Genomic DNA, 14293 nt, shown 5'->3' with positions numbered 1-14293 from the left:
ACAATAGGAAGTCACTAGACAATTGGTTTCCTTTCCCAATTCAATAAAACGAAAAAAGACCCTTAGAAGAGATAACAAAAGAAAAAATAAACATATAACAAACAAATGCATGAAAAAAATAATAAGATAAAACAAAATTATTTCTAAAATAAACAAATAAATTACAGATCAAAAGATTTTATGTTATAGAGTAGACATTTACATGTATATTTAAAATGTAATAAATCAAAATATAAAAATTGTCAACATAACAAATACCTTGAGAAGAACAGTAGACTAAAAATAATAGAAAGAATTAGCCTAAAAGAAGGGGTAAAAATACAAGATAGATAATGGGCTAAACTTTGAGGAATTGCAGGGAAAGCCAGTTAGAGTGAATAAAACCATTGAAATATTTGTAAAAAAGTAAGCAATCAAAATATTTAATGCAATCAGTTCAGTAAGAGATGGAAGTTCCAATCTAGATCTAGCAACATTAGGATTAGCTGTAAATGGGAGGTTAGCAAATTTGCTTTAAAATAAAAAATATTTTTAATAGAATTGAAGACAAAACTGTCCAAAAAGGATCACCATTTATTTTTTGTGTTCCAAGACTAACACATTTTCGGCGACTGACCATCCTTTGTAGGCTGCTTGTTGCCGGAAAATTACAAAGAGTCCTTTTAAAAAATATATATATTTATAGTTAATAACTTATATACATATATAAACCTAATTACAATATTTCCACTCTTAAGCTATGCTGTTACACCAATATTTAATTGCATTAATATTTTTCATAGAAAACAGTGGAATTGAAAATTATCACTTATAGCAGTTCATATATACTTAATTTTTCCCCACATATTTCTTTTCAAAATTCACTATCCTTATAACTTTTTTGTGTGAGTGCTTAGTGTAACAATAGGAATTTCTTTATTTTCCTACACTTTATACAGTCAAACCTGTCTATAACGGAACCTGTATGTAGCAAAAACCTGTCATTAACAGAAAATTTTTTTTGGTCCCTTGAATTTTTTGCAAATATTAATGTAAATTAACCTGCATATAGCGGAACCTGTCTAATGCAGAAACGAAAAGGAAAATTGGGCCATATAACAGAAAAATCAGTATCTTTAACAAGAAGTAATAAGAAGTTTACAAGCCTAGCATGTATAAATCATAAAAAAGTAAAAAAATACACATACGCAATACAGCATAGCAAAATACGACTACTGTATTAAAATAAATTTATTGGGGTTTGAAAGGAAAGTTTTTGTGTATTTTTATTAACAGCTGTTTTTACTTAAATATGTGATGTAATTATAAGTTGTGAAATTTAACATATTATTTCTGATTTGAAATTGTATTCTTTATTTTTTCAAGCTTATTTTAAACTTTCTTGCATCACATTTGGTTTAAATAAAACCAAGTTAAAATGTTTGCAGATAAAATGCACATTGGGCATATTATGCATATTTTTAAGTTTCATAAATTGATATCACTCTATACAAACAGTAAAAAAAAATACTTGTACCATGTATGAGGAAGATGCTTCTAAACTTTGTCAAATGTGGTTTTGAAAGTTTAGTTTGGGAAATTTTGAACCAAAGGACTCAAAATGTATGGGCCCCCAAAAGCTGTTGAAGAGAAATTGCAGGAAGATTGTTTAAGAGAATTGTTAAAGATTAACAAATAAGAACTTGTAAATTTGCAACAAATCTAAGTGTGTCACAGACATGTATTGTTAAAACACTTCATCCATTGATATGGTTGTAAAACATGCTGATGATTGTGTTCTGCATGCAGTTTGTTTTTTTCACTTATGAAAAAAACGAACTGAATTGAGTATAATTTTGTCCAGCAAAGGTAGGCAGATGTAAGGTTTTATTTTATTTTTAGATTGGTTATTCATTTTTATCTTAGGGAACTTTTTACAGATGAATGAAAAAAGTTAAAATAAAAATATTTGTTATTAAACAAAAATCTGTTTTTGTGGGTGGTGTTTGTTCAGTCGAGTAGCCTATCTAAAGTGTATGATTTCAGAAAATGATGTAATTTGATTTTTGTTTTGATAAATTCATTAAAAATCAATTTAAACATTCAGTATATTTAATATAAAACTTACAAAAGTTTATACAAGTTTACATTCCATAAGTTAAATTATTTCTGTATTGAAAAAATTTCACTATCATACCCTTGACATTGAGATGTTTTGTTTTTAGTTACAATTGAACTGTAATTATTAATTTATCAAAAATTACAATTTCATTTGATGAATAAAATGTATTTGTAAAAATATATTTTGATACTGTAATAACTCTTTACTGGTAAACTTATTTGTTAAAATGCAGCAAAAAATTTAGAATAAAGTTTCTTATAAATGATCAAAAAATGATTGAGAAAGAAATATACAAAACTTTTTCCAAATCATGAGGCCAGTTATGTGTTTGATGTGCACTTAATAGAATTAGTTACCTAGGATGTCTTGTAATATATGTTATTTGAACAATTTTCAAAAACTGAATTTGTTCATTAATATGAGGTGATGCCATTTATTATTCAAATTTTATTTTCCAAAGTTTGAAGATGATTGCTGTATTTAGGAAACAAACTATCCTCAAAAATTGTTTGAAGTCAAGAGCTTGTTTCAAGAAGTTTTCTGTTGAATGTAATACCTATTGAAATAGGATTTAAAAATTTAATTTTTTATCACTCATTATGTTGAAGAATGCAAATGATTGTTGGCTACCAACAAAGAGAAAAGTAGAATTTCTGTCAACTTTTCTCTTGACAAAAGAGAACATAAATATGTCACTAGTAATGCATGAAGTGTTTCACACTAAACCAGTTCAGTGTCAGTTCTCTTTTCTTTTTTGTTCTCACAAAGTATAAACTGGCATTTATTTTGTCATTTCAGTCTTCTGTATAATTGATGATCTTGTACCTGCATATTTAATACTAATTTTATTGGTGTGTCCAATATTTTTAGACTTGCAAAAAATCAAAATAAACTTTTTGATAAGTTTAATCTTGAATAATGAGTTTTCAAACTCGAAAATATTAAAAATATAATTCTGTCATCTATTAAACTCCAATCTCACCTGTTATAAAGTATTATGGTAAAAGTAATATGAAAGAAAAATTTTTTATTTTTATAGCACAGAAAGAATTCAAAAATTAAGTTTAAAAATGTTAATTTTTCTCTTGTACACAAAAAAAAAAGTTAACAACTAATAGAAAACAATAATGATAATGACATTGGTATATAAGCATGACAGACATAAAACCATATAAAATGTTGATCACTTATAATGAAATATAAACAAACTGCTATATTAGAAAGCTGTTAAATATCCATCAATATCTGATGATTGAAAAGGTGCACCAAAGAAGGAATTTAATATGACTTTATATGACTGGTGAATAATTTCGATTGACTATACTACTATTGAAATTCTAACATCATTCCAATGACATCAACAATAGATATTATTCAAATCTCTATTTTCCATTAAAGGGATATTTTGTATTTTCAGAAATAGAATCAATACATAAACAGAATTTTTCTTCATTGTTTGTCAGAATTTTTTTACAATTGAATTTTACTTTATTCTTATAAAGTAGTTGTAAAGGAGCTTTTATAAAAGAGCTAATTTTGCTTGTTTTAATAACTTTGTATAAACAAATAAAACTTGAAATGAAATTTTTTATTGTTAAATTAAATTATATTTAATAATGACTATTAAATTTAAGTATAATAATTAATTATAAAGTAGATTACATAGTAAAAAAGCTTGTAATTATAATTACAAGCTCCTTTACAACTCTTGTCATTATAATTTTAGTATTACTGTTAATAGAATATTAGCTAACAATCTATATGCTGGATTTTTGAGTTATAATATGCTAATAATTACAGTAATTTATAAAATGATATAATTTGGCTAAAAGTAGGCAATTAAATATCCATCTTGTGCTAATATTAATAATTACAAATTAATTTGATTTGAAATTAATATCTAATTATTAATAATGAGCACAAGATGTTAGGTTAATCCCACCTTTAGGCGAAATTACACATACATATTTATACACTAGCTTACACATGTTCACAAAAATACAATAATAATAACTGCAGAAACAATGCCAGTCAAATTATATAATTTTATTAAGTATTAGCCTAATTAAAGCTGTCAATTCAAGAAGGGTTAATGTCCAGAAAATGTAATTTTTCAGAAACTGCAAAATATCAAATTGTATGAGTACACTGAAAGATATGTACAATTTTCATGACTAGACAAAGCGATAGATTACACTTAGTTTGTTCATATATCAATGACAGCAACTGTATATTTGGCAGTTTTCACAACATTGGGAAACAAAGGTCTTAGACTTCAGCACATTTTGATTTGAACAAGTAACAGACAGATTATTTCTTGCAAATTAAAATTATTTTCATTAAATCTCCAGTGTATTTTCATTTAATTTCACATATAGACAACTTTCTAATATTTTTCTGAATACATAACAAAATTTAATGTTTAACGTACATGAGGAAAGTTGAATTTTATCCTTGTTTTCTTACTCTGTCTGATGAGTCATGGCTGGAAGTTTCATCATTCAATATATTACTTAGGTACTTTTGTGCACTTTCAGATGAATACTTATTTTCTCGTTTCATAAATTTTGTAAGCTTTAACAGGTACAGTACAGTACTAGAGCATCTAAGTTTGATGTCACATTATTCTGCAATATGCAAAAACTGGTTTCCATTGACCCAGGCACAAATTTGCTGGCTCAAATCTCATATATTTATGGTGCTCATTAAACTGTAACATTTTATACTTGAAATCTGAATGTTTTTTCCTCATACTGAAGCACTTTTTAATGAAAAATATAGAAAGGGGCTATCAGAAATCTTTGAAATCAGTAAGTGTCAGTTCAGCTCCATCAAAATTCAAGTCTCTGTTACTAAGTTGTAATAATTAGATATTAGTAAAAAATTTTATTAAACTACAGAATGACTAATTTTTCTAGGATTTGTTTATGATTCTGTTATTGCCAGATGGAAAGTGAATGATCATGTAGGCAATTCAGCAAGGGCCAAAGTCCTGGACATCAGACCTTGTTGATTTGTTTCAATTTTAACATGTTCTGAATTTCAGCCTGTCTTATTCACTACATGATGCAGCTTACCTTAGAGACCCTTCTGACTGTCTTATTCATTACATGATGCAGCTTACCTTAGAGACCAGTCAACAAAGTCCTGATTTCACTCACAAAGTGAATGAAATCAAGACTTTGTTGACTTGACTTTGGCCATTTTGAATTGACACATTCAATTATAGCTCAAAAATCTAACATATAGATATTGGGCTTTTAAAAATTAGACTTGATTCTTGTTTATTTATATACTTATATTATTAATATTTAAAGGAAAAATCTAATTTAATAATTATTGAAATTAGTTAAATTTATNATATTTATTGTGTAAGTTTGAATCTAATAACAAATAAGATATCACCGTGGAAAAATAATAGAATTTTTAATTTATTTTTGTGGATATACTTCAAAATCAATCAAAAGTTCATCAACCATTTAGAACTAGTTTTAATTTAAGTTAAATATTCAACTATTTGATTATTTTTCATTATTTGTAGATACTGATGAGATCAATACATGCAAACTTTGTTAAAAGGTTTTATTAATGAATTAGAATATATTCTTATTGTTTAATTATAATTTATAGTCTTTGTCTTTCAGATAAAACCTGAAACAAAAATAGAACACGGAAAAAAAATATTTTTACGATGTAATCCTAATTATGAAATACCAACAGAAGAATGGTATCAAGGAGATGTAGAAATTACCTGCAATTCTGGCAATTTTGAACCAAAACCTGCTTGTCATCCAGGTAATAATCTGATTATTTTGCATAAACTTTAATCCTAATTTGTAGTCACTTTAATTGTTTATGTATTGATAATTTTATACTAGAAAAATTTTATATTTGTTTGTGTGAGACATTTCAAATAAATACTACAACTACAAAAATAACAATATGCTTTCACTATGTGTTTGAATTAATGACTTGTGACAAGTCAGTCAGATTATACCAGCTAACAGTATTACCAAATCTAATTATGAAATTGCTGAACTTTTCATTTTACTTCTTGTAAGTAACCTTTTTATTTGATCACTGGTGTATCTGCTCCTTCTCTGCCAACTAAAATAAAACTATTGAATTGGATATAATTTATCTTCATACTTACAGGTTATGTAATTTACTACTTACCATTAAAACTTTCTATGAAGTAATCTAATAACAACAAAGCATTAATTATAAATAAAACTTACAAACCTTATTGTGCTTTGCACATGGTTTTGAAATCTTTCCAGTACAAAAAATAAAGCAAAAAAGCACTGAAAACATATGAGCATATCGCAATAGATGCTTTCACAATGAGAGCAAGAGAGAATTTATGTGTACAACAAATGGTATTTATACAGTGAGTGTATTTTTTTCAATGAACAGTACATGCACATACAGTTAATTAAAACTAAAAATAATAAAATAATAATTAAAAATCTGGTTTTTACACCAAAACTGAATCTAAAATTAAAAATAAAATCAAAGTTAATTAATTAATTAAAATTTAAATCAAATCATTTGAAACATAATATTTCAGAAAGTGTGGATAAAGTACTTGTTGGTCTTGATTGATTTGGTTATACAGTGGTACCTCGGTATATGTATGCTTTAGAATACGTCCAATTTGGAATACATCCTGTTTGGACGAAACAAATTTTGCTTGGTATACAACTTAATTCAATTATATGTGCCATCTATGAACAAGTAGCATTGTCAGTGTACTAGACCAGACTAGACGTTTGCGGTGCATGGTTTATAACTTTGTTAAATTTCTTCTGATTTTAATTTGTAAGTAAAATTTTATTATTTTTATTAATCATGAATTGCAAAAAGGCAAATGAAAAGCAACAGAAAGCTAAAAAAATGACTAGAATCACAATGTAACTGAAAAAAGAGATTGTTGAGAAATATGAAGGTGGCATGCGTGTTCAAGATTTAACTGTTGTATACCTTATTTCGAGAACGATATCGTCATTCGTGAAAAATAAAGACATTATTAAATCTGCTAACGTTGCAAAAGGGGTTAAATCAATTTCTAAACAGAGATCAAAGACATTATATCATATTGAGAAATTGCTTTTGCTTTGGATAACTGAAAAACAGTGTGCTGGTGACAGTGTATCAGAAGCAATTATTTGTGAGAAAGCTAAAGATACATGCTGATCTCATGAAAAATCAAGTAGGAACTAGCCAGGAAAGTGAGATGTTTAAAGCCAGCCATTTTTTTTTACATGAGAATGGATTAATCATTTTTACATTACTTCTTATGTGAAAGGTTGGTTTGGTATATGTCCTATTCAGTATAAGTCCAAACACCAGGAATGGATTAAGGTCATATACCGAGGTTTCACTGTATTTCATGCAGTAGTCAGAGTTGAGTCCTATTTATAGCACTTTTTTGTAAAATGGTGGTTTTGTAAGTATTTTGCATGAAATGCAACTAAAAAGAATTTGTTTTGGGGTTGGAAACAGATTAATCCATTTTATATTGTTTCTTATGAGAAAATTTGTTTTGGTTTCAGAACAGATTGGCTTGAGAACAATTTTTAGGAACAAAATAAGTTTGAAAACTGAGATTTGACTGTACTAACAAATTTAGTTACATTTTTTAAATAATACTGCAGATTCATTGTTGGATAATAACTTGGTTAATTCATTTACAGTTACTATGTAATATGGACTAAAAGTAGATAGTTAAATCATCATTCTGTATTAAAATTAATAATTAGAAATAAATAAATTTACAATATTTTGGAAGAAAAGATTTATTCACAATAGGACTTAAACTTGCAACTACTGTTTATTCTATAGATATATTTTGATTCTTATTATAATTTAGAACTTTGTTTTCATTTTTTTTAACATTGTGTCAATAACTGTCTTATTAAAAATATTTTAGTATTTTATTTATGAAATATTTATAATTTTTCCTCTATTATTTATGATATAATAAATAAAGATAATTATTTTAGCTAAAAGATAAGTGAATTTTAAAAATAGATAAAATTTTAGCTCTGAATAATTTGTTTTTACATTAGCTCGATGTAGGAGCCCACCTCCCATTAATGGAAAAGGAAGACCTTTGGAAAATTATGAAAATGAGCATCGAAGTATTGTTGTATATGTCAATGCATGTTCGAAATCAGACATTATTTTACAGAATAAAACGGCAAGATGCAACTTTGGAAAGTGGCAAGTTCAAGAAGCAAGATGTAGAAATAGTGAGTTTACATAATTTTATATATAAACATTTATTTATTTATTTATTTATTTATTTACAAATACAATAGGAAGTCACTAGACAATTGGTTTCCTTTCCCAATTCAATAAAACGAAAAAAGACCCTTAGAAGAGATAACAAAAGAAAAAATAAACATATAACAAACAAATGCATGAAAAAAATAATAAGATAAAACAAAATTATTTCTAAAATAAACAAATAAATTACAGATCAAAAGATTTTATGTTATAGAGTAGACATTTACATGTATATTTAAAATGTAATAAATCAAAATATAAAAATTGTCAACATAACAAATACCTTGAGAAGAACAGTAGACTAAAAATAATAGAAAGAATTAGCCTAAAAGAAGGGGTAAAAATACAAGATAGATAATGGGCTAAACTTTGAGGAATTGCAGGGAAAGCCAGTTAGAGTGAATAAAACCATTGAAATATTTGTAAAAAAGTAAGCAATCAAAATATTTAATGCAATCAGTTCAGTAAGAGATGGAAGTTCCAATCTAGATCTAGCAACATTAGGATTAGCTGTAAATGGGAGGTTAGCAAATTTGCTTTAAAATAAAAAATATTTTTAATAGAATTGAAGACAAAACTGTCCAAAAAGGATCACCATTTATTTTTTGTGTTCCAAGACTAACACATTTTCGGCGACTGACCATCCTTTGTAGGCTGCTTGTTGCCGGAAAATTACAAAGAGTCCTTTTAAAAAATATATATATTTATAGTTAATAACTTATATACATATATAAACCTAATTACAATATTTCCACTCTTAAGCTATGCTGTTACACCAATATTTAATTGCATTAATATTTTTCATAGAAAACAGTGGAATTGAAAATTATCACTTATAGCAGTTCATATATACTTAATTTTTCCCCACATATTTCTTTTCAAAATTCACTATCCTTATAACTTTTTTGTGTGAGTGCTTAGTGTAACAATAGGAATTTCTTTATTTTCCTACACTTTATACAGTCAAACCTGTCTATAACGGAACCTGTATGTAGCAAAAACCTGTCATTAACAGAAAATTTTTTTTGGTCCCTTGAATTTTTTGCAAATATTAATGTAAATTAACCTGCATATAGCGGAACCTGTCTAATGCAGAAACGAAAAGGAAAATTGGGCCATATAACAGAAAAATCAGTATCTTTAACAAGAAGTAATAAGAAGTTTACAAGCCTAGCATGTATAAATCATAAAAAAGTAAAAAAATACACATACGCAATACAGCATAGCAAAATACGACTACTGTATTAAAATAAATTTATTGGGGTTTGAAAGGAAAGTTTTTGTGTATTTTTATTAACAGCTGTTTTTACTTAAATATGTGATGTAATTATAAGTTGTGAAATTTAACATATTATTTCTGATTTGAAATTGTATTCTTTATTTTTTCAAGCTTATTTTAAACTTTCTTGCATCACATTTGGTTTAAATAAAACCAAGTTAAAATGTTTGCAGATAAAATGCACATTGGGCATATTATGCATATTTTTAAGTTTCATAAATTGATATCACTCTATACAAACAGTAAAAAAAAATACTTGTACCATGTATGAGGAAGATGCTTCTAAACTTTGTCAAATGTGGTTTTGAAAGTTTAGTTTGGGAAATTTTGAACCAAAGGACTCAAAATGTATGGGCCCCCAAAAGCTGTTGAAGAGAAATTGCAGGAAGATTGTTTAAGAGAATTGTTAAAGATTAACAAATAAGAACTTGTAAATTTGCAACAAATCTAAGTGTGTCACAGACATGTATTGTTAAAACACTTCATCCATTGATATGGTTGTAAAACATGCTGATGATTGTGTTCTGCATGCAGTTTGTTTTTTTCACTTATGAAAAAAACGAACTGAATTGAGTATAATTTTGTCCAGCAAAGGTAGGCAGATGTAAGGTTTTATTTTATTTTTAGATTGGTTATTCATTTTTATCTTAGGGAACTTTTTACAGATGAATGAAAAAAGTTAAAATAAAAATATTTGTTATTAAACAAAAATCTGTTTTTGTGGGTGGTGTTTGTTCAGTCGAGTAGCCTATCTAAAGTGTATGATTTCAGAAAATGATGTAATTTGATTTTTGTTTTGATAAATTCATTAAAAATCAATTTAAACATTCAGTATATTTAATATAAAACTTACAAAAGTTTATACAAGTTTACATTCCATAAGTTAAATTATTTCTGTATTGAAAAAATTTCACTATCATACCCTTGACATTGAGATGTTTTGTTTTTAGTTACAATTGAACTGTAATTATTAATTTATCAAAAATTACAATTTCATTTGATGAATAAAATGTATTTGTAAAAATATATTTTGATACTGTAATAACTCTTTACTGGTAAACTTATTTGTTAAAATGCAGCAAAAAATTTAGAATAAAGTTTCTTATAAATGATCAAAAAATGATTGAGAAAGAAATATACAAAACTTTTTCCAAATCATGAGGCCAGTTATGTGTTTGATGTGCACTTAATAGAATTAGTTACCTAGGATGTCTTGTAATATATGTTATTTGAACAATTTTCAAAAACTGAATTTGTTCATTAATATGAGGTGATGCCATTTATTATTCAAATTTTATTTTCCAAAGTTTGAAGATGATTGCTGTATTTAGGAAACAAACTATCCTCAAAAATTGTTTGAAGTCAAGAGCTTGTTTCAAGAAGTTTTCTGTTGAATGTAATACCTATTGAAATAGGATTTAAAAATTTAATTTTTTATCACTCATTATGTTGAAGAATGCAAATGATTGTTGGCTACCAACAAAGAGAAAAGTAGAATTTCTGTCAACTTTTCTCTTGACAAAAGAGAACATAAATATGTCACTAGTAATGCATGAAGTGTTTCACACTAAACCAGTTCAGTGTCAGTTCTCTTTTCTTTTTTGTTCTCACAAAGTATAAACTGGCATTTATTTTGTCATTTCAGTCTTCTGTATAATTGATGATCTTGTACCTGCATATTTAATACTAATTTTATTGGTGTGTCCAATATTTTTAGACTTGCAAAAAATCAAAATAAACTTTTTGATAAGTTTAATCTTGAATAATGAGTTTTCAAACTCGAAAATATTAAAAATATAATTCTGTCATCTATTAAACTCCAATCTCACCTGTTATAAAGTATTATGGTAAAAGTAATATGAAAGAAAAATTTTTTATTTTTATAGCACAGAAAGAATTCAAAAATTAAGTTTAAAAATGTTAATTTTTCTCTTGTACACAAAAAAAAAGTTAACAACTAATAGAAAACAATAATGATAATGACATTGGTATATAAGCATGACAGACATAAAACCATATAAAATGTTGATCACTTATAATGAAATATAAACAAACTGCTATATTAGAAAGCTGTTAAATATCCATCAATATCTGATGATTGAAAAGGTGCACCAAAGAAGGAATTTAATATGACTTTATATGACTGGTGAATAATTTCAATTGACTATACTACTATTGAAATTCTAACATCATTCCAATGACATCAACAATAGATATTATTCAAATCTCTATTTTCCATTAAAGGGATATTTTGTATTTTCAGAAATAGAATCAATACATAAACAGAATTTTTCTTCATTGTTTGTCAGAATTTTTTTACAATTGAATTTTACTTTATTCTTATAAAGTAGTTGTAAAGGAGCTTTTATAAAAGAGCTAATTTTGCTTGTTTTAATAACTTTGTATAAACAAATAAAACTTGAAATGAAATTTTTTATTGTTAAATTAAATTATATTTAATAATGACTATTAAATTTAAGTATAATAATTAATTATAAAGTAGATTACATAGTAAAAAAGCTTGTAATTATAATTACAAGCTCCTTTACAACTCTTGTCATTATAATTTTAGTATTACTGTTAATAGAATATTAGCTAACAATCTATATGCTGGATTTTTGAGTTATAATATGCTAATAATTACAGTAATTTATAAAATGATATAATTTGGCTAAAAGTAGGCAATTAAATATCCATCTTGTGCTAATATTAATAATTACAAATTAATTTGATTTGAAATTAATATCTAATTATTAATAATGAGCACAAGATGTTAGGTTAATCCCACCTTTAGGCGAAATTACACATACATATTTATACACTAGCTTACACATGTTCACAAAAATACAATAATAATAACTGCAGAAACAATGCCAGTCAAATTATATAATTTTATTAAGTATTAGCCTAATTAAAGCTGTCAATTCAAGAAGGGTTAATGTCCAGAAAATGTAATTTTTCAGAAACTGCAAAATATCAAATTGTATGAGTACACTGAAAGATATGTACAATTTTCATGACTAGACAAAGTGATAGATTACACTTAGTTTGTTCATATATCAATGACAGCAACTGTATATTTGGCAGTTTTCACAACATTGGGAAACAAAGGTCTTAGACTTCAGCACATTTTGATTTGAACAAGTAACAGACAGATTATTTCTTGCAAATTAAAATTATTTTCATTAAATCTCCAGTGTATTTTCATTTAATTTCACATATAGACAACTTTCTAATATTTTTCTGAATACATAACAAAATTTAATGTTTAACGTACATGAGGAAAGTTGAATTTTATCCTTGTTTTCTTACTCTGTCTGATGAGTCATGGCTGGAAGTTTCATCATTCAATATATTACTTAGGTACTTTTGTGCACTTTCAGATGAATACTTATTTTCTCGTTTCATGAATTTTGTAAGCTTTAACAGGTACAGTACAGTACTAGAGCATCTAAGTTTGATGTCACATTATTCTGCAATATGCAAAAACTGGTTTCCATTGACCCAGGCACAAATTTGCTGGCTCAAATCTCATATATTTATGGTGCTCATTAAACTGTAACATTTTATACTTGAAATCTGAATGTGTTTTCCTCATACTGAAGCACTTTTTAATGAAAAATATAGAAAGGGGCTATCAGAAATCTTTGAAATCAGTAAGTGTCAGTTCAGCTCCATCAAAATTCAAGTCTCTGTTACTAAGTTGTAATAATTAGATATTAGTAAAAATTTTTATTAAACTACAGAATGACTAATTTTTCTAGGATTTGTTTATGATTCTGTTATTGCCAAATGGCAAGTGAATGATCATGTAGGCAATTCAGCAAGGGCCAAAGTCCTGGACATCAGACCTTGTTGATTTGTTTCAATTTTAACATGTTCTGAATTTCAGCCTGTCTTATTCACTACATGATGCAGCTTACCTTAGAGACCCTTCTGACTGTCTTATTCATTACATGATGCAGCTTACCTTAGAGACCAGTCAACAAAGTCCTGATTTCACTCACAAAGTGAATGAAATCAAGACTTTGTTGACTGGACTTTGGCCCATTTTGAATTGACACATTTAATTATAGCTCAAAAATCTAACATATAGATATTGGGCTTTTAAAAATTAGACTTGATTCTTGTTTATTTATATACTTATATTATTAATATTTAAAGGAAAAATCTAATTTAATAATTATTGAAATTAGTTAAATTTATAATTTTTAATTTTAGCTCGTTGCCATCCTTACACTTTAAGTCGAATTGCTGGTTTATTTATTAAAGATTCAAGATATTATGAATCAGGAGAATTTCTTGATGTTCTTTGTAAAGAAGGATATGAAAAATATATCAACAAAATTGCTTGTAAAAATGGCACTTGGGAAATTAAATCTTTACCATGCAAACCAGGTAAGAAAGAAGTTATAAACTAAAAATAACTGTTTTAATATATTAATTCAATAATTTACAGATAAAAATAATAATTAATAAAAAATAGCTTAATTTTATTGAGTTATTTTTATTTTTAATTAATATAGAAATTAATTATTAAAATGAATTTTATGACTAAATTTCATAATAAAAATCTTTAGGCAGTCCATAAGTTTGTTATCACTATCTGCTTAGGTTCTCTT

The 14293-nt window shown here is 26.3% G+C and overlaps 1 long non-coding RNA gene across 1 annotated transcript; it reads left to right on the top strand.

Annotated features, from left to right (window-relative positions):
- Positions 1 to 5723: 5723 nt before the first annotated feature.
- LOC111620876 lies at positions 5724 to 14067 on the top strand. Its single transcript, XR_002755968.1, has 3 exons — positions 5724 to 5896; positions 8173 to 8355; positions 13893 to 14067. It is a non-coding gene; the product is annotated as an uncharacterized LOC111620876 (long non-coding RNA).
- The last annotated feature ends 226 nt before the right edge of the window (positions 14068 to 14293 follow it).

This window comes from Centruroides sculpturatus, unplaced genomic scaffold (assembly GCF_000671375.1).
Source record: "Centruroides sculpturatus isolate CEXI.00-Female unplaced genomic scaffold, Cexi_2.0 scaffold17, whole genome shotgun sequence".
In the NCBI taxonomy this organism is placed as follows: domain Eukaryota; kingdom Metazoa; phylum Arthropoda; class Arachnida; order Scorpiones; family Buthidae; genus Centruroides; species Centruroides sculpturatus.
Note: the sequence above shows the minus strand (reverse complement) of the source record. Positions and strands in the feature narration are given on the sequence as shown.